Source organism: Anas acuta, chromosome 21, assembly GCF_963932015.1.
Source record: "Anas acuta chromosome 21, bAnaAcu1.1, whole genome shotgun sequence".
NCBI lineage: Eukaryota > Metazoa > Chordata > Aves > Anseriformes > Anatidae > Anas > Anas acuta.
In genome coordinates this window covers 1,772,329-1,797,667 of record NC_088999.1, presented here as the reverse complement: position 1 = coordinate 1,797,667, position 25,339 = coordinate 1,772,329, and the positions used below count along the sequence as shown (strand labels likewise).

Here is a 25,339-nt window from a genome sequence, read left to right as displayed (position 1 = left end):
CTTGGGGGGATGGGGCGAGCTGAAGGGATTGTCCAAGAGGAGGCAGTGGGGTCAATCCTGTGAAGTTCAGCAAGAAGCGTTAAGCAGTGACTTGCATTGGTACAGGGCTGGGGACCGAGTGACTGGGGACAGCTCTACAGAGAAGGATCTGGGATCTTGGTGAAATGAACTGAACAGGAGCCAGCAGTGTGCCCGTGCTGTGGGGAAGGCCAGACACGGAGTGGGTTCTATGAGCAAGCGTGTAGCCAGCCAGGCAGGGGTGGGATTGCTCTCTCTAGCAATTAGGAGACCACATCTGGAGTACTGTGCCAGGGTACTCCGCTATTAGAAAGATACTGAAGAACTGAAGTGTGCAGCCAAGATGAATGAGCAGGAGGCAGCAGACACAATTTGCAACAGGGAAATTCCATCAGGACGTAAGGAGGAATTCTTTTCCATTGCAGTGGATGAACCCAGAGGTGATGGAGTCTCCATCCTTGGAGGTTTTCAGGACTTGAATATGCAATCTGCTTGAGCAATCTGCTCCAACTTTGAAGCCAGCCCTGCTTGAAGCAGAAGGTTGGACTAGGTGACCTCCTAGGTCCCTGCCTGCCTAACTCTTTCTACAATTGCTTTTTACAAGGGCTGTCCACAATATGAGAGTGGCAAACTGCCATGGCTGAGCTTTGCTCTGTTCTCTTTTATCCAGTTTGATGGAACACTTAGGATTTCTTGTGTCTGTGTGCCAATCCTCAAACTCTACCACAAGAGAATATGGATATGGTTAACTCCTGTATTGCCTCACTGGCATGGGAAGTGGCTTTAATCATTGCCTTGCAGGAGTTCATAAGATTTCTACAGTCAACCCTGTGTTTTCAGCAGAGACAAAGCCCATACTGGCAGCAAAACTACCTGGTTTTGGGGGTAGCACGTCTGGGTAATACATGGAGTTGGATAGGAGGATTTATGCATTTATGTTGCTGCTACTCTTTGGCTGGAAAAGATTATCTTCTCTATGTCTGGACTAGTCTAATGCTGGCTTGATCCTGTTAACCGGCTACCACAGATGTTTAGACAAACATTTCCATAATCTCAAAATGAAAAGTGAAAGAAACTCAAGTGAGTTTTCGAATGAGACTTGAGCATAGGAAAACAGGACAATACTGTCTGTCTGTATTTCTTTTTAATATATTTTGTTTTTCTGTTCGTAGGAAATGATTGTGTTCATGCAGACAGGTTAGCTACAACTTTTCAGCATATACTAAATCACCTTGCATCCAGAGGAAAAAATCCTCAGCACATCAAAATTGCAAATTTTAACACAGCTGAAATTCTGCCTCACCTGGGAGACTGGACCAAAATCTGATCCAAAGTCTTGTCCCCCCATACCTGGCAGAACGGTGGGACTGGGCTCAGGCCCTACGATGGAGCCCGGCCTGACAGCGCAGGGCCTACTGGCAGCTGGACACACGGCTTCCCCCCATCCCTGCCTTCTTAACTCACATTCAGACAAGACCTACGCTGCTCCAAGTTTTCCAGAAGTCTGCTAACCTCTGATTTTATCCCACCTGCCTTCTTCCCTCTCGCTGGAAAAGCACAGCTGTGCTGTCACTGATGTGAGCACAGAGCAGAGCACACTTTGGGCACAAAAGCCAATAACCTGCTCTTTTTGAGAGGAGCTACTGTGCAGTGGTTACTCAGAGGAGAAGAACGAAGTGCTGGGAGAAAGTCAAAAACTGACATAAGTTTCTTACAAGACTAGGAAACAATACATCTCATTGATCCTTCAAGCAAAGCAGAAACAGAATAGGAAAGGGTGTCTTTTATAGAAATCTACAACATCTGGGGAGGTTACATGTGAAGTGGGTCAGAAAACTGAGAGTCCAGTCAGGGTGAAATCTCATTGCTGGGACAGACAGGGCCATTTGGCTGGACTCAGCATGGCACAGTGCACTTCAACAAAGTCAAAAAGCCTGTGCAAACACCCAGAATTGCTTTCCTCCAAGCAGATTTCTAGCTTCATAGACTGGACAAGAATCTGGTATGCACTGAAATGGACTGTGAAGATTTCCTGACATGTCCCCATCAGCCAGTTGCTGCTACACAATCATTTAAATAGATACATAAACAAAATTTACTCTGGGGTTTATTAAATATGTACATTCATAAATTCTGACAGCAAAATCGCAGTCATATTTAAGAAGTGAATTTTAGGAAGTTGGAATAACAGTTTTATATAAACAAGACAATGGAAACTGTATGGTCTCCAGGAAAAAAGGTGACTGAAAAACACCAGTATGGGGCACCATCGTGCCCAGCGTTGCACAGTTATGTGACTCCCATTTGAAGATTTTTAGTAAGACAGATAAAAATGGCCAATTGTCAGACATAAAAATGGGCCTGAGGGAGGTTCAAGGGGCCTGCCCATGACCACAAAAAAAAAAAAGCAGCATATGGACCTACTTGTGCCATTGATATTCAAAATGAAAATATATGTCACAGCTGCCAGTTGTTAAAACATTGGAAAACAAACTTGTGCTCAGTGCCCCTTAGTGGCTGCAGTGTGAATCAACTGGTTTTACTGGGTAAGCAGGTCCTCTGGCCTTGAGTTTCATTGTTTGTTCCTTACTTCCACATAATGTCACTTGGGATCAGTCTGACCTTGTAGAGAACACATGGCTCTGATCTGGACCATGAAGATCTGTCTCTGACCCTGTGGACCTTCTCTGTGGATTTGGAGAGAGAATTGTTCTCCATTAAACTCCTTGCCTGCCCTCAACAGTGCGGGCAGAGGGACAGGATTTCTGTGCAGCCCATATACATCACCTGTCAGGGCTTTGTCCCCTCCACATTGTGATGGGGTTTTTTGAAAGCTGTGGGGGAAAGCCATGCAGAAACTGAGCTGCCCACGTCTTAGATTCAAATTTGGGCAGCACTGATGGCAAAGATGTGTAGAATTCTCCAGTCTAACCTGCTGTTCAGAGCAGGACAACCCCAACTCTAAATCAGCATTAAGACTTTGCTGAGCCACATCTTACAAAACTCCAAGAATGGAGACCTCTTACCTTTCCCACAATCTGAACAAGGCTGTACCATCCTCCTGGGGATGAAGTTTTTCCTGATGTGCATCCTTAGCTTCCTGAGACTGAGCCTGTGGTTACTGCCCCAGTTACCTCACCTACCATTGAGGAAAGCCTGGCTCTAGTGTCTTTGTAATTCACTTTCAAATAATTGTAGGCTGCTACTATATCACCTCCTCACCATATGAGTTCAGGTCAGCTCCGTCAGCCTCTCCTTGTAGGACAGCCCCTGACCATTCTAGTCCCCCTTTACTGCCCCTCTCTATCAATGCCTTGCTATTTTGCTTAATATCCACCTCACCTGACTTTATATTGTGCGTGTATTTGTTGAGGATGCTCACTATATCAGATGTGGAATAATGTGAACCTGAATAGCACCTTGGGGCCTTCACTCATTATCAATTTTGAAGCAGACAATTCCATTGCTTGCTGCCTATTTGAGCCTATTTTGAACCACCAAATAGTTTTTTTGTTTTGTTTTGTTTTTTCTTTTTCCCAACCCATTCTTCCAAACTCTTCCAAACGAAAATGTTGTGAGAGCAGCTTGTGTCATCTTCTCCATCACAAACACAGTTATACTTACAAATGTGCTCTGTCATTGCAATCCCTCTATAGGTTCCCTGTGAGCATAATTTTAGGTCCTTAAAATAGATTCTTGATGCTTTTCACTTTAAATAACTACTATCATCCTCGATTTTCCCAAGAAAAATAACCCACTGATTTTACTCCACATGCACACAATCACATTTCTTTCCATGAAATCCTATGCTTTTTTTTTTTTCCTTTTTTTTGAGGGGGGGGAATAATTTAATATTTTTAGAAAGCAGCTTCTGTAATTTGATTGAATGTTGTCAACCTAATCTTGGTGAACCAAGCTTTAGTTGAAAGAGATATATAGTTCAGTTTCTGCTCCCTTACTAAGCCAACAAAGAACACTCAGAATGTTTTTTTTCACACCTTATGTGTTTTCTCATGAAAATGCATATTCATGGTTGTTTGATATAGGAGCTCACATGGGTAAATGTATTTGCATAAACATTCAGATGAGAATATTTGCTGAAGTAATTAGAAGTTGTTTGTTTTTCACAAGTGTTTATTTGCAAGGAAATGTTTTTCTACCAAATATTCATGAATAAAGGAGGTCACGAATACAAACAAAATGATTCATAGGGATTAGCTTGAAAGAAGATTTCCCTATATGTCTGCAGTATTTTCACTCACCTCTAGTTGCTCTGTAGTCAGTCATCTGCAAAACCTGATGAGATCTGACAATGCATTTCCAAGTATGCAGGATCGTCTGAAGCATTGATGGAGGAAGTACTATTGTGTCCCTAAAGCACTGAGCTTCAGCCAGTAATTAACAATAATAAGAAGTAAGAATATTAATTATAATAAAATAATCCTTGCCTGGCATGAGACCCTGAGTCTGGGCTAACACCTGTTCTTTATCCTCAAGATGTTATTCCCCGTTAATGCTTCCTGAGCACATTAAACTGAATCCAAAGAACAGGGTGTTATTCTGTTTCTTATAAACCAAGGAGATTTATTGTGAAGATGCTGCTTAAGTCATTTCTTCCACTTCAGAACATGCCTTTGATTCCAGAGCTTCCTGATGTGCTGCTCCCACTTCATATAAGGAGCATGGCTCAAGCTGCACAGCACAGCACCATGCTGGTGGTGGTGGATCCTCAAAGTTCTGGGACTGGTTCCAGCATGATCCTGCCACCTCACATGCTCACCCACACTACTGCAGTCCCATCTGCAGTGTCAGTGTGTCAGCTGAGTGCTGCTGTGCTGCTTCCACTCTCTTCCATATGAAAAAGGTCATTTCTACGTGTGTTTTCTTCTTCATTCAAGGTAATGAGGAGAAACATGAAAGGATCTTTGTTCAGGATATAACAGTCATCTCATTAACCTTCTACCATAGCGGGTTTCTGAATTGTGTAGGTTGAGATTGTCAAAGCAGATGAAAGAAAGATGTTGGCCCCAGGGCCTCTGGGATCTTTCAAAAGCCTCAAATGAACTAGAATTACCAAATATTGGTGCTGCAGGTTTGACTCAAGACAGCATGAGTCCATCATCGATTTCCTGGTGCACTTCTCCCCCAAGAAACCCACTCTATATCCAATTACTGCCCATCAGGCTGGTGTAGGAGCTCTTGAGCATGCGGAAAGGGAACTCCAAGGTTCAGATGAATCTCCTGAGTATTGGCACAACGGCAGCAGGTTACTCTGATAATCAGCAAGAGCACTTAGTGATGATGCAAGGATATTGAAATATGAAAAGAGGATTCAGCATGGGTCCTGCAGCTAGAAGATGTGAAGAAGGAATGGGAGGGCCTAACTTGACAGGGTACCAAGAACTAATCTGCTCCACAGATATTCTAGCGCTGTCCTCCACCAAGCAAACAAAGCAGTCTGGGTGAGGATGGGGTAAGAGGCTTTTACATTGGTGTTTGAAGGAGAGATTGGAGCTGGGATCTGAGATATAACGATTTCCTGTAAGCAGGGGTAGAAGAGCATAAATTGGAGAGAGAATCTCAATTTTGGTTTTCTACAACGGGAAATATCAGCTATTTTTGACTCTAATGGTAGTCATGGGAGTCTTACCAGGCATTGTCTCCAAATGGAAAGTTGTATGTAGGGTTTTCTAGAATGACCCAAGGCCCAGTAAAGCTCTTTACAGATATGCTACAACTGCTCAACCAAATTATATTAAGAAAGAAATGAGAAAGATACAGTCCATAACAACTGCAAGTGAATGCAAGACAAACTGATTTCTGCTAGGTTGTTAATCTAGTAGTGAACTAGATTAATGGTCTGAACTTTTGGGTAGACCTGTGCGGTGTCAAGAGTTGGACTTGATGATCCTTAAGGGTCCCTTCCAACTCAGGATATTCTATGATTCTATGATTCTATGAAATACATAACTACATCCACCAAATGGGAGCTGCAAGGCAAATTCAACCTGGAAATAATAGTTGAAGCAAGGAACTCCTGGTGTCTGAGTTCTGGCTCACAACATCTCTCAAATCAGTTTTGATGTCTCTTTCCCAGATTTCCAGTTTGATTCAAAGGGAACAGAGGTTTTCCCCAGGAACATCTATTTGAAATCACTTCCGCTGTTATGCAAGTGCTCAGATGGGCCTGGAAAATCTTCACTGGTGCAGGCAAAAGGATCCCCAAGGCAATATAATTCTGAGTTCAGTCTTTATAATGCAGGGTGATCTCTAGGGCAAAATAAGGGGGGCAGGGGGTAAATTAATGCTAACATAAATGTTTCTATGCCCAGATTTTGCAGGTGCAGAAATATTGCTTAAGCTTCACAGCCTCAGCATATCAGAAGAGCTCCTGGTGTGGCTGTGGCCTAGCTGTTCCCTCACGGCACATTGGGCTCGACGCCTGGGGGAAGATGGAGCCAGCTGGGGTGACCCGGCCGCTGCCATGTGGCTGCCACTGCCCAGGGATCTCCACTGGTGCACAAAAAGAACCTCCTAAGAGGCAAAGTCCTCATGCTGCTCCTGCAACCCAAAATCATGGATTAACGGGAGTTTCTGATACTTACTTGACTCAGTGCCTATCTCCAACATATACCTCACTTGCACAACTGGAAATTGTTGCTTTTGGGACATCACCGTTTTTAGGAATTGCCAATATCCTCTGCTAACACCATTAGCAACTCATATCTCATTGGAAAGCAGCTCCAGGAGAATGATCTGAGCTCAGACAGGGTGAACTGGAGCTCTGTGCCCTACTTAGCTGGTGTATATATTTGTCAGTAAGTGGAACACTCAATAACCTGAGATCTGACAGCCTTCAGATCCTGTATGGAGAGATGTCAATCATGCTGGCTTACATTAAACACCTTCCCAAGCATCTGGACCATATTATAATATTCCAACAGTGCCAAGTTACAAACATGAACCACACATGCTAATCTCCTGATCCTGTCTTATTTCCCTTTTGGACAGTCCCTGAGGGAAGGAAAAAATCTCTTTTGTGAGCATAAGAAAATTATAAGCCATGCAGCGGGGAGGGGGGAGTGAACAGGCACTACTCTGTGTATCTTCTAAGCCAAAAGTGGACTTTTGCAATTGATTTGAGCGTGTGTTTATGGCCATTTTCACTCTCTATACTGGTAATAATCATAATGGAGACATCCAGTAACTGGGAAATGGAATTAGAACAGAGGAAATCCTGTGACGTTTTGTGTGCTTCTCAGTTTGAACTACGATGTGGTCTCACCTCTGCTTTTGAGGAGCTGAGCAAGATCAGCTCACCAGGAGGGGTAGGGTGCAGAGATCACAGGCAGGGCATTGGCCATTGGCTTGTCCTGCCCTGGGGCAGGACAGAGAGAGCTCCTCAGGAAGCATGTGGAAACCACTTTGTTGCTCAGACCAACTCAGATATGAATTTTACACCTCAAAGTAGTTTCTGGATTATTCTGAAAATACAGCTGACACAAACATATTCAGGGAATTCCTACAGCACATTGAAGATAACTTCTTGGTACAGGCACTAAGGGAGCCAATGCAGAAAGGTGGCCTCACAGATCTGCTGCGTGCAAACATGAAGGATCTTGTGTGACGTGGCAATTGTTGGCCGCCTCAGCAGCAGTGACCACAAAGTAGCTAAGTGCAAAATCTTTAGTGGCAGAAGGAAAAATGCCAGCAGATGATTCTGTGATTTTCTTCCGAGAGAGTGAATTTAGTGAGGGTAAAGAACATTTTTCTGATGATACTTGGGACGGCATTCTTGGTGTGCAAACGTGCTGGTGTAACTCAGGCACACCATGCCCCTTTTCCCCATACAGCTTTCCCCCATGTCCAGGAGCACAGATCAGTATGAATGTACCCACAGTTCATCTGTTTTCAGACAAGGGCACAGTCAGTTAAGCAAACAATGCAACTACAACAACAGGAAGCTTCTTGCATATCTTAAGGATACTGAGATGGAAGATCTTGGCAGCACTTTCTGAGAGATGTTCAGCATCCCCAGGGACTCAGACAAATCCTTGCTCTTTGGGAAACTTCTCCAAAAGCTGCTTCTGCCTCATGGAGTATCAGAAGTTGCACAGTGAAGACCACAAAGTCTTCTCAGTTCTGACAGGATCAAATGTGAGGAGCTGGAAAGGCCTTTCCCAAGACAACTTTTAGAAAAGCAGCAGCATGCATTTGAGTCCTGGTACATCTCCCCTGCCACAATGACCTTCAGGTGACCTTGCTGCCCAGTGTGAGAGTAGCAGTAGAAATGGTTTCAGTCCACTGCAACTGGAATGGACTGGGCAGTTTGCCAAGCGAATATCTGCTGGGTTAATCACTGTGCAAATCTAATCAGGAACTGGAATGTGCCAGGCTCATTACTGAAATTAAATTCACCTCCAATTAAAGAGAGAGCTACAAGCTTCCATCATGCAGAGGTGCCCCCAGGGTGTCCCTCCCCAAAACCAACTCCAGTCCTGTTGAACTGCAGGTTTGCTGAACACCGGAGGGACGTCCAGGTGCAAGTAAGTGAATTGCTTCTTGTGCTTTTCCCTGAGGCTGTGTAAGTAGGGAGTTTGCTGATGTCCTTAATAAGTCACCCTGTGAGTCAGAAGCAACTTCAGTGGTAGGATTTCCATGAGCACTTGCCAAGAGAAAGCTAAACACACATTCAACAACTGGAACATCTCCCATGGCAGGATTGTTCCTGGCATCTATGGGCACCTTTACAAATTCTCACCTTCACACGCTGAATCTTTCCTTGGGACCTTCATGTCTTGTATCTGCATTTTAGAGCAGAATCACTCTGTCCAAATACACAAATGAACTTTGTGAAGAGGGCAGCAAGGTTGTAAAGTTGAGCAGGTAAAAATGCAGAGATACTGACTTAGTTATTCAAGTTCATTTGCCCTCTTGGCTTCAGTGATCAGACTTGCACGGCCTAGTCACATCATCACCACATTGTCCCTTCATCAGTTCTTCACCTGGCCATTACAAGATTTTAAGGAAGAACTTTTAGTGTCTTAAGTCAAAATATGTGTCCACAACTGAAAGCTACCTCTGGGGACTTGCCGGGACTGCACATATAATTCCCGGCCTTCTTCTTCTCTCCCCCAATACTCAAAGAAGAGCCAGTCTACAAAGATATGGGCTAAGCTTTCATTTGGAGATGACCAACATGGATGGACACCTTGAAGGCTTCACAAACACTTGTCCTTACTTCTTTCATACATTTTATATTACGCTATTCCCAAAAATACAGCTTTGGCCTCATGGTCAAATACCGCTGAGAAAAGAGTCAGTGTCAGCACAGATGGGTTGCCCCAGGCTGTGGCAATGGGGATTGCAGCAGTGTTCCCACAATGTGGGCACCCAGTTCTGTCCCTCACGTGCTGATGATTCCTCCTGAATGCCAGTGACAGACCCTGCCATCAGTTCAGTGCCTGTTCAGTGCCCAAGGAGCAAAAGATCCAAGACCCAGGGTAGCACAGGACTGGTGAAATCTGTGCCCTGTGCTATGGCAGAGACCCGATGGTGAGAACAAGAATTCAAAAAAGAGAGCACTTGCTCCTAAATAAAACAGCAGCAGATCCTTGTCTAACCTATTTATAGCAAAAGCAAAGGAAATCTGCACACTAAGACCTGGGTGCAACAGGCCAAGCAGTGGCTGCACTTTCCTGAACAGGAACAGCGGAGAAGTGATGGTGAGGGATCCACCTGCACTGCAAATTCATCCTCTGCTTCAGAACCAGTGTGCTGCCTTTCTCCATCCTCTGTTTCTCCATTATCTACAGGGCATCCCAGTGTTTCTTCTGTTCCATGTCACTGAAAGGGTGCCTGACTCACTAGAAGTCACTGAAACCATCTGCTCTGCCTCTGGAGCTGCCCGGGAGAGCATGAGCCATTCCAGCACCAGTTTCCAGAATAGCATCTGTCCCGAGTTAGGGTGCAGCCAGCACTTCCCAGTCCTGAAAAGCACTCTTCCAGTTCCATTATATTCTGAATCATATGCCACTTGTGGGTCACACTCTGGCCTTCTTCTGTCTGTGTGAAAACAAGTGACTGCATCTTTCTGCGTGTTGCCAGCAGCTTTGTGATGCAAGGAAGCTCCCCTACCAAAATATTCACCAAACACAGCTGCGGGGCTCACAGCTGGGATGCCAGATCAGCATTCCTGGGGTCTTCAGCATGCCTGGCTCTGCCTCTGCTCACAACATGTACACAAAGGCCTTTTGCCCAAGTTCATGTAGGGAATTCAGAAGCCAGTACAGTTCACGAGCAGATGCAGTTATCCCTTTGGAAGAACCTCTCATCAGCACCAGATTTAGTCTGCTGATTTTTTTTTTGTTTGTTTTGTTTTTGTTTTTGACAGCATGGTTTGGTCCTTGTGGGGTCTCTTCTGAGACTTTGGATCAGCCTCTGTATAACTGAGCCCTGTTCTCCTTATTCCTGGTGAATTTTACTGCACTTCACAAGCACTTTATCAGGAGCTGTAGAAGTTGCAACGTAAAGTGCTTCAAAGCTAGAGCTGCGAGTTCAGTTCTGGTCTTTAAATAGTTTTTCTAACAGTAGCATAAAGGTTTAATTCCTGTTTGCCATTTGCCATTCTAGGGTCTATTTGACAACCAAACTACCTTCCCTCCTTCTTTCCTTCCAATTCTCCCCCCTTCCTTCCTTTTCTCCCCTCTACTGAAACCCAGCGTTACATTGATGGGCCCTTTCCTACATGAAAGGTGTTCAGATGTGTGGGTCTCACACTGGGGATCTCACTCTGCTTCTTCCAGACTACACTTGCTCTCTGGCTCATGGATTTTAGCAGAGGATCTCTTGCATAAGGTAGCAGGCATGTACCATTTACAGCCTGCAGAACCTATTCACAGCTCCCAACACAACTGCCTAAAGAGCTCAATGCTGATTTTATTTTGGCTCTGTTTCTCTGTTTTACTTCACACTAAATTACTGTTTCCTCTTCTCTCTTGTGCTCTTGGGCAACTTTTCCACTCATTCCCTGTAGCCTCTGGAAATTTGGAGACTCCCGTGGTGACTGGTTATTGCACCTGGTGACCGTTTAATCCTCTCTCTTTCAGTCCCAAACTTAAGCCCTGCACAGCTATTGCTTATGTCAGACTGCATGGGTGCTGGTGGTCATCTGCTTCACTAGTTGCTCTCTCAGGTGCCCTGTGGAGCTCTGAAGGGAGGTTTGTGTAGCCATGGGTCAAAGGCTATTCCTGCACCCTGCCCACTGAAGGGACAGACCTGCCTGCAATACATTATATTCTGCTCCCGTTGCCTTTTGCACTGAAAATTTGACATGAAATTTCTGCCAACACTGCAATTATTCAGGAGCTGCTAGTACAAAGAGGAGCTACAAGGGTTCAGATGAATGCCTTCCACATGTTAGCAAATACCATTCAAAGAGAAAAGCTGCACTGCTTGCCAGCTCTCCTCTGCGAGGGGAATCTGGAGTGCAGGTATGAGGTAAAGCCCAAAAAGCCTTCCAGTGGGCTGCAAGGGATGGAAAGCCCTTCTTATGGAGCAGAGAGCTCAGCACTGCCCCAAGGGTTAATTAGCAGCATCCTTTGCCTTTGGAGGTGTTCATCTAAGCACTTCCTTGGTGAGGGACAGCCCATCTTTGTTGCCTAGATACAGCCTTGCTGGGGGGGTTGAGGAAGGTACCCGGAGCTTCATTAGAAGAGGATGTTAGTGGGATTTTCAGATTTAGCTGCACTATGTAAATTATTACCCGGGGCAGCCCTGAGGCAAAGCGGCTGCCTGTTACTATCAGCCACATATCACATCCAAGCACTGACAAGACAAATAAGGGTAATCGTCCCTCTCTCCTTAATCAGGGGGATGTGATTAGCTGGTGGAGGCCTTGGCCAGGTTCTCACAAGCACAACCCAGCTTGGCGAAGTGAGGAAAGGGAGCATCCCTGCAGACACAGGCAGGGATCACGGACAAACCCATCAGCTTTTGGAAGGGAGCAGCAAGCAAGCAGCAGACTTTCATGTCTCGGTGGAAGGCTGTGGGGTATAAGCATTAGAAAATAAAGAAGACCTGAGAAAATGGTGGTTTGTAGCTGTTTTTTTCCATGTTACACATGCCTGTACTAGAAGGCTGTATAGAAGGCTATACACCCAGCAGGCACATCTGGCACTGAGCTGAGAGCAGTGGAAGTCAAACTGTTGAGGTGTTGAGCCAAACGCTAATCATATGCTTTCTGGGACCATCTCTTCCAGTCTGATGCCTAACAAATACCTGAAGGAACTATTTCAGTAAAAATCCAACCTTGGACAATGACAGTATAAGCAGTGTTCCCAGTTCACATTCCCTGTGGCTCCCAGCAAGGCCAGCACAGCCTAAGGGGCATCCCAGAATCTCAGTACAAAGACAAGGAGAAAAGAAGACAAACTTCGATGACGTTGAACTCATGGCTTTACAAAAACAAGCATCGCTGCTCTTTAAAGCACTAAGTAAGAGGCTGGGTCTGCACATAGAGCAGTAACCTTTGATCAGTAGAGCTGCAAGTGTCCACACCTGCCTCGACAGGGCCCACACCTGGAGCACCTTGCTCAAGCCAACTTGGTGAACCAAGGCAACAGCAGCTGCTTTGGCAATGCCTGTATCAGGAGCCAGGGCATTCCCAAGGAATGGGATCAAGGGAAAAGGGAGCATCTCTGAGGACTTCTTGGGAGGGAGGATGCTTGGAGCTGGAGGGGTCCCTTGCTTGGTGAGTACCTCAGCCATGAGGCTGTGAAGATTCTCTGCCTTTCCTAGAGGAAACTGTATCTGATGTTGTTGATGCAAAGTGAAGGGTCAAAAAGAGATCACTTCCAGGGACTGAGGGTGACTCCTGCCCAGCTTGGGATCTCCGAAGCAAATCTGGGCAAATACAGAATTTATGAGGGAAACAGATTTTCTCAAGTGACAGATGTGTGTTCTTAGTGGCTCTGTCCCACATTGTCTCTCCGTCTCACTCTCAGCACCCACAGTGAGCAAGAAGCACTGGGAAGAGATTTTTCCCTGGGCACTGAGCAGGAAGATATCCCTCTCCTTCTCTTTCTCCTCTTCTATCTCCTCCTCCTCCTCCTTTTCCTTCTCCTCCTCTTCAGAAGGTAAAGCACCAGTGAAGAAGCCCTGGATTCCCCTGCACCTCCCTGTCAAGAGCATGGTCTGGCACTCTCCAGTCACCACTTGTGCTCACCAGATGACACAAACTCAGACAAAGTGACATTAAGCAGAGCCACCAGCAATGTAAACAACAAACCACCCTTTTCCTTGCTCTCTGCTCTGCCTTGTTTTAGGCAGGAAATAGTACTCTGCAGCCTGACTTCTGTTCGAGGTTTCTGTGAAGGGGTGGGCAGGAAGTAATGGCAGATAAAGCAACAGCCTATTAATTAGAAGGCAGCACAAATAATTGTGACCGTGATATTTATTTTCATTAGAAAAGAGGATGTGTGCAGCGGCTGCACCAGAGTATTTGAAGCTCATCCTGGCCTGGCAGTAGGAAATGATCTACTCTGACTTCACTGAGGGGCTATGTGTGGGGTAGCCTGCAAAGTCAGCTCTGACAGCCTAAAATCACAGCCCAGGTCAGGAGCTGGTGGAAGATTTGTAGTGCCAAGCGATGGCTGCATGCTTGTGACACAAATGTGACTTTGGAGCTCAGCCCTTGCTTGCTTGTGGATACAAGTAAGAAAACCTGCACATCCCCTCCATCACTGCACATATACATCAGGGGGAGGTGAAGCTCTACATGTTGATTGGTTGATTTAGAAATGGAGCATCTTGGTGCAAGATTTAACATTTTAAAATTTATTTCCTTTCTCTTTCTGTGATGTATATCATTAATTGGAGCACAGGCTTTCTAAACTCCTGCGTACTTATGCTTATACATCTTGGACACTGGCTTCATGAGAATATTTTGGATCAGTTAGAGGTCTTAATCAGAGTTCTCTCCCTTTCCCTTGGAAAGAACTTAATGACTGTTCCCTAGCAGCTCAAGGCTAGGCAGCTCAGGGTGGTTTCAGCAGACACTGACACTGCAAGCTGCCTTCACAGATGTGTATGGGCCAGTTTGCAACTTACAGACATTGCTTTCCTCCACCTGTTGCGCTGACAGAGTTTTGACCTCTTGCTCTAAAGGTTGTGCAAGAGTTTTGCCAGTTGTTTTATAAACTAGACTGGAAAACCACAGCTGTGTCTCTGACATGCTATGAGCACCGTCTCCATTTCATCAGAGTGATGATGTGTTTTGTGAGGTGACCTGTCCTGCGACCTTCCTTGCTGTTGTTTAAAGACACCATTTCATAGTAGCATCTTGAACTCCTGAATCAGAGATGCGATACCTATGATGAGCAAGAAGGGCCAGCTTACAGCAGGATTGATGATGAAGTTTCTGCTCCCAGAGCATCCTCTCACCTACTGCATGTGAATCATTTTATTTCATTTTGCCTTAATATGCAAGACTGTACAACACAAATAATGTATGATAGAGTGACTCACCACCATCCAGCCATACACATGCTGGGAGTTCAGCTGGTGCAATGACTTTGTCCATCTCCCCATATGATCCAGGCCACCTCTGAATCGGAGCCTGGAAACCGGTCTGCTCACCAGTGGACTTGGGCACAACATGTTTAGTTAATTCGTATAAATTCTTCTCAAAATCCTGCCATGCTGTCAATGAGCCAGCCTGGGTGACTTTGATTTCAGGAAAGATCTCAGAATGAGCAGAGACAAAACATGAAAACAAGTAAAGGAGAAAGACCACAGGAAAACAATGTCAGTGACCCCACCTGGTTGGCTGTATGAGTAAGAAAGATGATCCAGTATCCTAAACCAGCCTGGTGGGATGTGGGGCTGGTAGCCCTGACTGTCCTAGACCCAAACTGTGCTGCTGAGTTTCACTTCTGTTTTGCAGCAGAAGGCACCTGCAGGGCTGGGCAGAGCTGTCTGTAACCCCCTTGCCCAGCTGCCATGACATGCTTGCTGCATGCAAGGTATGTTCAAGCACCAAATCAGAGATTGGAGTAGGTGAGGCTGGTTATTTAGGTACACGGGTGCTGTCCTCAGGGTAGAAGAAGGATTTCAGATAGGAGTCCTTGAACTTTTAGCACCTGGCACAGCAGTATGAAAGGCCTTTCAGCTACTACTGGATGTGGCTGAGATGAACAGCAGCCAGTGGGAGGCCTCCTGTTCTGTCTTTAACTGAGCAAAACCTGGCAGCAGCTGAGCTGGGAGACACATGATGCAGAAGGGCCCTTGTCCCTTTGCTGCTGCCAGCCTGGCCCCAGCCACTCATCCTCCTGCTTTTCCCTTCGGCCAGCAGTGCCAGTTGAGCTGGTGAGCAAGCGGTAGCTCAGGTGAGCCTCCTTCACTGAGAGATTTGCACTGGCCCCTGGTACTGCTGAGCTGTGGCACAGTCCCAGCAGAGCACCAGGGCACAGCTGTCATCTCAGTGCTGAAAAATGTCATCGTAGCGCAAGGAGTGGTTCTGCATGGAGCTGCACAGAGCAGCACTTCAGGAAATGACCTCCCTCTAGTGGTGGCCGTGCCCCTTCGTAAGGTCACACACGCTTTAAGCAGTGGCAGGGTTTTCTGCCTGACCTTCTACATAGCACGGCATCAGAGGAGAGTGGTGGCCCTGGACATCCCAGGAGCTGCTTCTGCCAAACTGCAGATGGCCTGCAGTGATCCCTACTCTCTGACAAGACACCGCAAATCTCTGGGAGGTGATGCCTGCAGGGACTGGACCACAGTCAGAGCTGGAACGAGCAGGTAGGTGAGAGGAGCTGAGCAAAAAAGATGGCAGGAAGGAAAGTAGACCAGGGAAGAAATGCGTGACTTCAGGGTGCTGATGTCCTCCAGAAGTCGAGGGAGCTGTTAGGGGGAGATTAATCTGAGCATCCCCCGCAGCTGTATGGAAATATGGGAGCTGTTGAATAACAAAACAAAGCCAGATTCACCAAGAAGGAAATGTTGACCCATCTGTCATGGGCTGCACTGAAAGCAGTGAAAGTTCAGAGGGCACTTTGGAGATAAACAGAAAACTGAACTTTATTAACTGTGGAGCTGAGTGTCCTTGAAATAAGTGTCCTGAAAACAGTGAATTTTACAACTACTGCCATAGAAAGGAGCATTATGCAAATATATGCAAAGTGAACAAGGGATACCTGATAACAGAAAGTGACAATGAAAATAGAAGGTGAATTGTTCACTGGGAGATGTCCTAAACAAAAGAGAAAATAACTGAAGAATTAGAGACCCTCACACTGCTAAACTTGATCAAGGCACTCAGATGATGTGTAGGCAGTACAAGGCATCCTAAGAAAGTAAGTCTGCAAATCAGAAAGGAAAACAAAACCCTGAAAAAGGCTAACTTCAGGGATTGCAAAGATTGAAGGCCAATTAAACACAAGACATTTGGTTAATCAATGAGGCATCTGGCTGCACTCCACCCTTCTGAACTGAAGAGATCAGGTTTTGCAGGAACTAAAATGAAGAGAGGATTGAACTGTTTCAGAAAATGGCTGCTTTGTGGTGACAGGATACATGAAGTGATGGAATCAGCAAAGGGTTGTGTCCCTCAGAAGCAGCTTCATACAGGTGTGAAAATACCTATTTTTTTACAACTAAAATACCTATTTTTTTACAACTCTGGAAGTACTAAGTCTGGAAATAGCTGAAGAAAAGTACAGAAATGCAGCTCAGTTCTTCAGATATCCCAACATTATCAATTTCTCATCAAAGTACCCATTAACCCACATTTAATGGATTTGACATCTTGAAATGGCCCCAAGTTTGTCCCATTCACTATGCTTTAAAGACAAGCATCTGACATGTCTTCAAGAAATGAGAATATACAGGGAGAAAAAAAAAAAAAAAAAAAAAAAAGAAAGAAAAAAGAAAAAAAGAAAAAGAAAACAACTTGCAAAGTAGTGAGGAGCAATGCCACAGCGCAACCAGTCAGCAAAGAACCTTGTGGACTGCATTGTACATTAATGATAATTATGAATTAGTACATTGCTTTATGAAGATTAATTAACTGATAAATAGAATAAGGACTGGTAGCCCTAATCTGTGGCAGGGTGCCATCACATAAACTTTTCTATAAAGAACAAAAACAAAGATGTTGCACAAAGGAACTCAGCCAGTGCAGGAGACAGCAGAAAGGAGACCTTGCAGATCAGACCATGGGTTAAGGAAGTTGTCTGGAAATGTCACTGCAGGAGCATGGCACAGTGGTGCTGCAGTTTGTTAGATCAGAGGTTGGACTCAATGATCTTGAGGTCTCTTCCAACCTAGACAGTTCTGTGATTCTGTGATTCTGTTTTTATGCCATCTGTCTTGCTCTGATGACTAGAGCCCAGAGTGGACTGTACGTTACATTTGCTTCCAGAGCTGTTATTCAGATGGAGGAGCTGAAAGAACATGAAAGCCAGGGAAGTAATTGCTTGCTGTAATACCACAGAAGCAACAAAAGGCAAAATCTGTGCATTGGAAAAGCCAGGAACAGAGTACAATGGGAAATAATGCAGTGTGGGTGCTAAATTCCTGTAGGCACTGGGAAAAGGTCGTGTTTTAAAGACTCAAAGTCAGGGTTGCAGATGTAGATACCCCAGCAATCTCTGCTGTCTCTTGGGGATTGGGTCATTCTGCCTCGCTGTTTATGGCTTGTCTGGATCTGGCGTAAGTGCCCCATGTGCTGAGCATCCACCATGTCATTTAAGAGATGGTATCTTCACATTGCAGTAGACCAGGTTGCCAAGAGTGCTGCTTTGATTCAAGTTATTTACACTAAAATTTCCTTTTCTATATTCTGTCCTCTCTCCTCTGTTTTCATATTCAGACATGAATATCTTACAAACCAATTGCCCAGAGTTATGTTTGTGGGGCAGAACGGACAGAACAGAAACAGCAGAGACAAATGAGCTCCACGACTTTGTTGGCAGAAACAAAGCTTTCTTGTTGGTTTGGGGGCATCAGGTATAGCTTCACATACAGAGTTCTTAGATGTGTTCTAAGCAAGGACCAAGAAACATTCATTAAGAATAATATTATAGCTTCCTTTTAAAGCAGCATTTATGGAAGCATGAGTCAAAATACTGTTTATGAGACAAAATACAGTTTATGAGTCAAAATACAGTTTCTGCAGGGATCCCCACAAAGTCATTTGAATCATACACTAGTCTGGGACCAGGGCAATCATTCTCACAACTTGGTCAGCGAAGAGAGGTTAGGTAAGGAGAAGTTATGCTACAAAAACTTCATCTGGAGGTGGAATGACATGATCTCACATTCTTAGCATCAGCCAGCTCAGTGCGTCAGCATTGGCAATCAGTTATCCCAGCTTGTAAACAAGCTTGTAATCACAGCACTCCATGGCAGCATTCATTGGAACACACCTGGAAAGGTATGCTTGTTTTTAAAGAGAAATCCAAGAAGCATCTTTTAGCCTGGCAGATTTTGATTGCACTTCCACAGATGTAATTATTGAATGCATTGATTTCATTAACCATAATGAGCACTTCCTTACCCATTTGTCCATAGCTTTCTTCAGTGGATGGCATAGTGCTTGCATAGTAGCAGGTCTCTCAGTCCCACCTGGCAGTGCATGACTCAGGATGGCTCCAGCACCACAATGCGATGCAAACATGTAGCCCTCCATTATTTCTTTTCACCCAGATGAATGAACCCTGAATCAGATGTCAATAACTATTTGACATTCTTGGAGATCTCTGCATGCTGGTGAGTTTATCTCCATACAATTTCCCTGTTGAGAAAGCAACAAAGGGCTTCAGCAACTGCTGCTCTGTGCAATAGGAAGCTGTGGTAGAGATTGAGCAATCTAAGGAATGCTTGAAACGCCTACTTGAGTATTGGCTCTGGAGCCCTGTGTTTTGCCTTTTCTACGCATCCTGTTGGTTAGATGTTTCAGTTCTTCATTTCATGTCACTTGGCCTCACTTTTTGGCAGGATCCTTCCCTCCTTGCCAGAAGCCCAGTGCTGTGTTTGTGGAGCAGAGTGCACAGGATGGAAGCAGATGAACAGGAATGCACATGAATACATCACCAACTCTTACTGACCATTACATGAAGTTGTCTGGACCAACGGAACAACATCCTGTGTGTGACACAGCATCTTGAGTCAGCATTTGCATCATTCAACCCTTTATCTGCATAGGTCACTTTTCATTTCTGCTGAGCCCAAGGAACTGTGGCCATGGTTGTCCCATCATCATACTTCACTCATGAGCAGCTCACCCAGAGCTCTGGCTCTGCAAACACTGACAGTAACCAGGCAGTAATAAGTCTCACTGTTTGGGACCACATATGTGATCTCTGTGGAAATCACCATTTCAGATAGGTAAGCAGCTCCCTCTTTTAGCCCGTTGTGGGGAGCTAACTCTCCAGCAGGGCCGTGTGTGTGGTGCTAGGTACTGCAAGTCTCTCTGCCCAGGAGCTCCTAAATGCAGAGAGTTTACCTGCAGGTGGAATTCGGGGGAAAGGGGAGAAGGGCAGTGGTTTTCAGTGATTCATGTCATTGCTACCTTGCCCATTGTGCCAGCCCTGTGGTAGTTACATCGACACACCTTTCATCGGGAAATGAACAAATGATGATACAATCCTGTGATGTCTCCCCACAGCTACATTTTGAAATCCACATGTCAGAGCCTAACCTGAAACTTCATCAGTCTTTGTGTGTATTCCTGCTATTCCAAACTGTGGTCTCTGTGTCTGGCGATCCTCCATTCAAACCATCTCTTTCCAGCATAGCGTACATGTACGGGCACAATGAGGCCTGCTCTGTTCGGTACCAGGTCTGTCATAAGCCTGCCTTTGGTGCTGTGAAAAGGGGACTTGTGTCTGCTGGAGATGCAGGAGGGGGAAGTGTCTGGTGCTATTCCTCCACCTGGGAGTTTTGTGGACTCACAGTGTGCTGGGACCTGAGCTGTTACTGTAAGTCCTGTACATCCTTTCTCATGTGCTGCTTTTCCAGGTGAACACATTTGACTGCCCAAAACAAACCCATGATCACAGCTGACAGCAATGGTGACTGAAACACTATCCACAGAGGGTGCCCACTCCACAAGATGAGAATGTCTCCTAGCTCCTAGTCTGGATGAGACAGAGCAGCTTTCTGCCCCTATGAACTAGCGGAGCTAGGGCTGTGGCTGCATTCCTGATTTGACCAGCCCTGATGAGACCCAGCCTGCATCTCCCCATGTGCAGAGGGGCTGCCCTTGTGAGAGAGCACATTTGGGAGCTGGGAGAGAGGGGAAGAGTTGCACTGACATGCACTGCAGGCAGAAAACCCTTCTGAAGAATACGCATTTCAGTGCTACCGACTCTTTTTTGCTTCTCTCCCAGAGCACTGCAGGGGCTTGAGCATGCTGGGTGTCTGCAGCCTCTCCGTGTTTCCTGTTTTCATTCCAGTATCTGAAATGCTAACATACTGCATGCCTTGAATTCCAGCCCTGACGCACCAGGAAAAGGGGCCAAGGGCAGATGCATGGGAGTCTTGGAGCCTTTCGTGCCCTTTCCTCAGTCAGGCTGGGGATATTGATAACTCCCTGATTCTGTCCTTCATTCACTTTCCTCCCTTCTCTCATGTCTTTCCAAGACTTTCTGTATTATCCCTCACTATTTAATGCTAGCATATTCTTCTGGCAGAGAAGGGCTCTGATTTGCCCTTCTTTGCTAAAAGCAGCAGCCAGAAAGAGCTCCCTTTCTGAATCAGAAAGGGATGATTCAGAAAGTGTGTACAAAAGATTGCTCTGAGATTCATGAGCTTTTGCAAAATATGTAACATAGTGGACATAATACCATTTCCCCATTGTAGTGATAGCTTGCTAATTCCTCCCTCTTCATGGTATAAATCAGGAGTAAAACCCTTTAGGCAGTGGAAGGATTCTTTTAGCAAATATTTAATAACACTGCTTTCTGCGCAGCATCAACCAGACGCATCTGTTACGTGCCGTCCCTCAAGTCCCCATCCAGCACGCACACTGTGCCCAAGACACACAAAACATGCAGATTTGGCAATTCATGATTTAAGAGACAAATCCTGACAAAATTACAGTGGTTAGTTGAGGCCAGATGTTGAGAGCAGAAATGTGGACTCTAAGCTGTGGCCAAGGCAAAACCCAAGCAACGTGCAATGGCACGGGAGAAGCTTTCCAGCCCCATCTGCAGCACCTGCTGTTGGCAGGACCCACTCTCATTTCATCCCCTGCTAATGTCTGCAGGAGCTCATGTCACTGCTCAGCTTTGGCCAAGGCAAAGCTGGTAGCTGTGCCCACAGACGGGCAAGACATGTACTGCAATTTCCAGTACTGATAGCATCGCTCAAAGGATTTCTTCCAAAAACTGTGCTGGCCCAGGGGCAGCTGCCTTTCCCCATGAGGAAGGTGACAGTAGTGTGAGAGTGAGTCACGGAGAAGCAGCAGATTTCCACCCAAAGTGGAGCTTTCTCCACACATAGCCATCCCACTCTGCCCATGACTTTGAGCTTGCAGCTTTTCTGTCCCAAAAGAAAGCAGCTCCACTTTTTTATGTACCTACTGCCTGCTCCTCTGTGACTCCCTGCCTGCCCCCTCTCCCAGCTTCAGTGACCTGAATATCCCAGACCCACCGTCAGTGTGGAGAGGAGTGGGGCAGGGAGGGAAGGATCATCTCCAGGTGGCATAAGAGATAAGGGCAGAGGAGCAGCAGTGAAAGACCACTCCAGCAGGACAGCAGGTCTCAGCCCAACCCACAGAGTTCAGGTTTCCAGCCTAGGATCAGCTGTCTTTGAGGGCTACTACTCAGGTGTCTCTGCAAGATCAGATAACCCTTCAGATAACAGCAGGCTTTAGTCCTGAGGCACAGCTCACACTCCTGGAAGTGCCTTAAGGACATGGAAGCTGAAACCCCCTGTGCTGGACGAGAGCAGCTCCTGCTCATGGAGATGTTGTGAAGCGAGGCAATGCCCTGTGCTCCCTGCAGGCCATGCGGAGCCATTGGGGCTGCAGCATCCTCCGTCCCCCAGCTGCAGCTGCCCATCCACAGGGGGATCCTGAACACAGCACCCAGAAGCTTCGTGGGGTGACCCCAACTCCTCTGAGACCACTTCAGCTCCATGTCAGTAGTTGGTTCCTTTGTTTTGGGCTTCTCATGAAAACTTCTTTTTCGTTGTTTAAAACCATATCCTATTCCCAGCATCTTGAACTGAAAGGTATAAAAGACAAATGTTTTCTCGCACAATGTTTTAATTATTTAGTTAAAGAAGGGGCTGTATTTTGTCTTATTTTACTCACTTAGAGACACAGGCAGTTTAAAGTGGACATGCAATTAATTAAAATTGATGGCTCTACTTTTTCAGGAAGCTTTTTTTTTTTAAATGTTGCTTTCACTAGTGTTTTCTTTTTACTACCTTCACCATCCTCTCCCTTACTTTTTACCTTTGCTGCCTGAGACATGTTTTTCTTGTGAGAAAAGTAAAAAAAATTTGAAAAACAGAAAACCACGTGAGAGATGAGAAAAAGTGATCAAATTGCCTATTTCTTCTAGGTCAAAAGCACAGAATCGGTGTGCAATGTTCTCCAGCATTCTTGCACAGCTCTAGGAAAGAGGCTTGTTCTGAAAAGGCTGTTCTGATGAAATCACATTTTCCATTACCAAACAAACAAAAAAAAAAAGTCTTCATCAAAGACATCTTGACAGCTTGACCTTGGCTTTGCTAGCTGGCTGGAGCAGGGATTCTCTCAGTTCTTTACATAAGTGTTTACAGGGACTGAAGTGCCTACAGCAGAGGCTGCTCCTGTGCCCATATGTGTTGTGACCCTTCTTCCCAGCTGGGCCATTCCAGGCTGTAATGTCAGGCAGGGCTCAGTGGTCAACATCGACATCCCAGCCAGAGAGGAGCTGAAGCCTCAGCAGCCACAGAGGGAGGCCTCTTCTTTCTCCAGATGAAGCTTCTCCATTGCAAGAGACACACAGACAGGAACCATGTGGTTGGAGCCTGCCGAAGTGGGGCAAGCCATGGATCCATGAGGTCCTTGTGCTGGATGGAGCCAGCCCCCATCCTTCCCAGAGCCTGTAGGTGCAGCCCCAGCTGGTGGCCGCAAGACCAGTCAGAAGAGTCCAGCTCTGCTTGCTGCCTGTCCTTCAGCCTTGTCTAAGGCTGGTCCCTGCCAGAGGCAGTTTGTGCATCACATACTGATGGCTGAACCCAGTTTGGCAATGCCTTCACACAAAAATAAAGAACAAGTGGTAAGGGGTCTAAAACAGATCCTCTTATATCTTGCTTCTGTGTGCCTTTCCAAGTGGCCTTTCCCCAACACATTTTTAACATCACTGACAAAAGAAGCATATCTTGCATTTTCTGTATCTAATCATAAGAAGGTCTCATCCTGAGTTTTGCTCTTACTCCTGATCCTTCTGCAGTTTTCTGAAAGCCATTAGTTATCCCACCTCCTTCTGAAATTCACTTAATCTTTGAGGATGAAAATTCATGAAGATGCATAAAAAGGACTGAAAACTTGTGTGCATGTGAGGATTGCCCCATTATGATAATGAACAGAAATGAGAAATATAGCAGGGGTGTTCAGGGTTTAAGTCAATATCATTTAAGCTGATCTTCAGAGATTAGATTGAGGCTTAATGCAGAAGGAAATGTCCTGTACCTTCGGCCTCAGGGTACCTGCACCTTCTGATCACTGTCACCTCAAGGAGCAGGGTCCAATTGTACAGCGCTTGCTCTTTCTGAACAGATGTGGTATCCTTACAATCCTAGGAGAAAGGCTCAGGGACTGCTTTACTCAATTTCCTAGACACACAGGTGTTCGCTGACGGAGAACATAGCTTTGATAGTGCAGTGTGGCCAGAGGTGACCTAAGTGGTTCATCCATCTGTGCTGGAGCCCCCAGAGTTGTTCCCTGCAGGATCTAATCCCTGGGGTTTGCTCCTTGCCCTTCTACATGCACACCCTACAGCTATTGCTTCTCAGCTCAGGGAGCCCATGAGCTTATGCTCAAACACAGGGGTGGGTCCCCAGGAGGGCATGGGACATGTTCAGCTCCCTCTTCACTGCCATTTGGGCTCCAGACATCTGTGTGCCAAGTGACATACCAAAATCCTTCACCTCCAGAAAAGCTTTTTCCACAATAGCTCAGCACAGTGTGGCTTACTACCATTTTAAACAGGGCAGACACTAGTGTGAGCCACTGCTTCCCTTGGTCTGATAAACCTACTCCATCCCAGGCTTGGTCTCACATGGTCCTGCCCTCCACTGCTGTCTCTCCTGCAGGCCAAAATCAGCATTCTGGGGAGGAAGGTGGGTAGTGCTGAGGTTTGTAAGCAAAATAAATCAAGAGCCTGGAGCTTCCATCTGTCTCTCCCTGAATGCTATGCAAGGCAGAAGCCCAGGCATCCCATTAGCCCCTCTGCTGCTGGCAGGACTCCCAGCTCCCTCCATTTGTGACCAGCCAACATGCCCTTCATTTTTCCTCTCAACCTTTATTTAATGCATTTGTGAGTCCAATGTCAGCACTGCTTCCAGATAAAAGCATCTGCTCGAGATAAAAGCATCAGCTGGAGACATCAATGTGATTTCTAAGTACATGAAGAACAGAAGGTGCCCTCGCAGTGGGTCCGACCTTCACAGGAAGGAGCCAATGGGACCATCAGTGGGTATGATGTAGGGCAAGGCTAGAGGAGGGGCTTGGTGGACCATGCTGGGGAGCAGGTAGGAGCAGGGGTGTTCACTTTTGTCAGAACAGGTCTTCCATGCTTTAAGAGAGCTTGCTGAGGAGCTGGTCACCATAGCAGCCCAGGGGTGAGAGGAGGTGAGGGGTATCAAGTAGGGAAGGGCCAGAGGGGTCTGTGATATGGTGGCTTTGGGGGTCAGTGATGAGCAGGGGATGGGGGTGGGGGATGAGGGGAGAAAGCTGAGCAGGGAGCCTGACGGATGGTGGTGGTACTATGAGAACAGAGCTCCTTTGAGGAGGGCAGAGTGGAAGGGTGATCTCGTGGCTTTCCCTACAGGCTTATCTGGATGAGGGACAGTGTCCAGTTTGAACTACGGCAGGACACAGCTGGAACAAAAGAGTGAGGAGGGGCCAGCCAGGCCTGGCAGTGTGTCGGGGATGATGCAGATCAGGATGGGAGTGCTCAACTTCCCGGCAAGCGGAATGCCTGCGCTGCACTAACATATGCAGAAAGATAATCAGAAGGGCTGAAGCCCAGCACAAGCTCAACCTACCACTATGCTTAAAGATAACAAAAAATGTTTTTACAAATATATTAACAGTAAGAGG

General features: G+C 46.0%; 1 long non-coding RNA gene across 1 annotated transcript; it reads left to right on the top strand.

The window, feature by feature from the left end:
- Positions 1-15,600: 15,600 nt before the first annotated feature.
- LOC137843120 (uncharacterized) lies at positions 15,601-24,708 on the top strand. Its single transcript, XR_011089378.1, has 3 exons — positions 15,601-15,819; positions 19,018-19,407; positions 19,688-24,708. It is a non-coding gene; the product is annotated as an uncharacterized lncRNA (long non-coding RNA).
- The last annotated feature ends 631 nt before the right edge of the window (positions 24,709-25,339 follow it).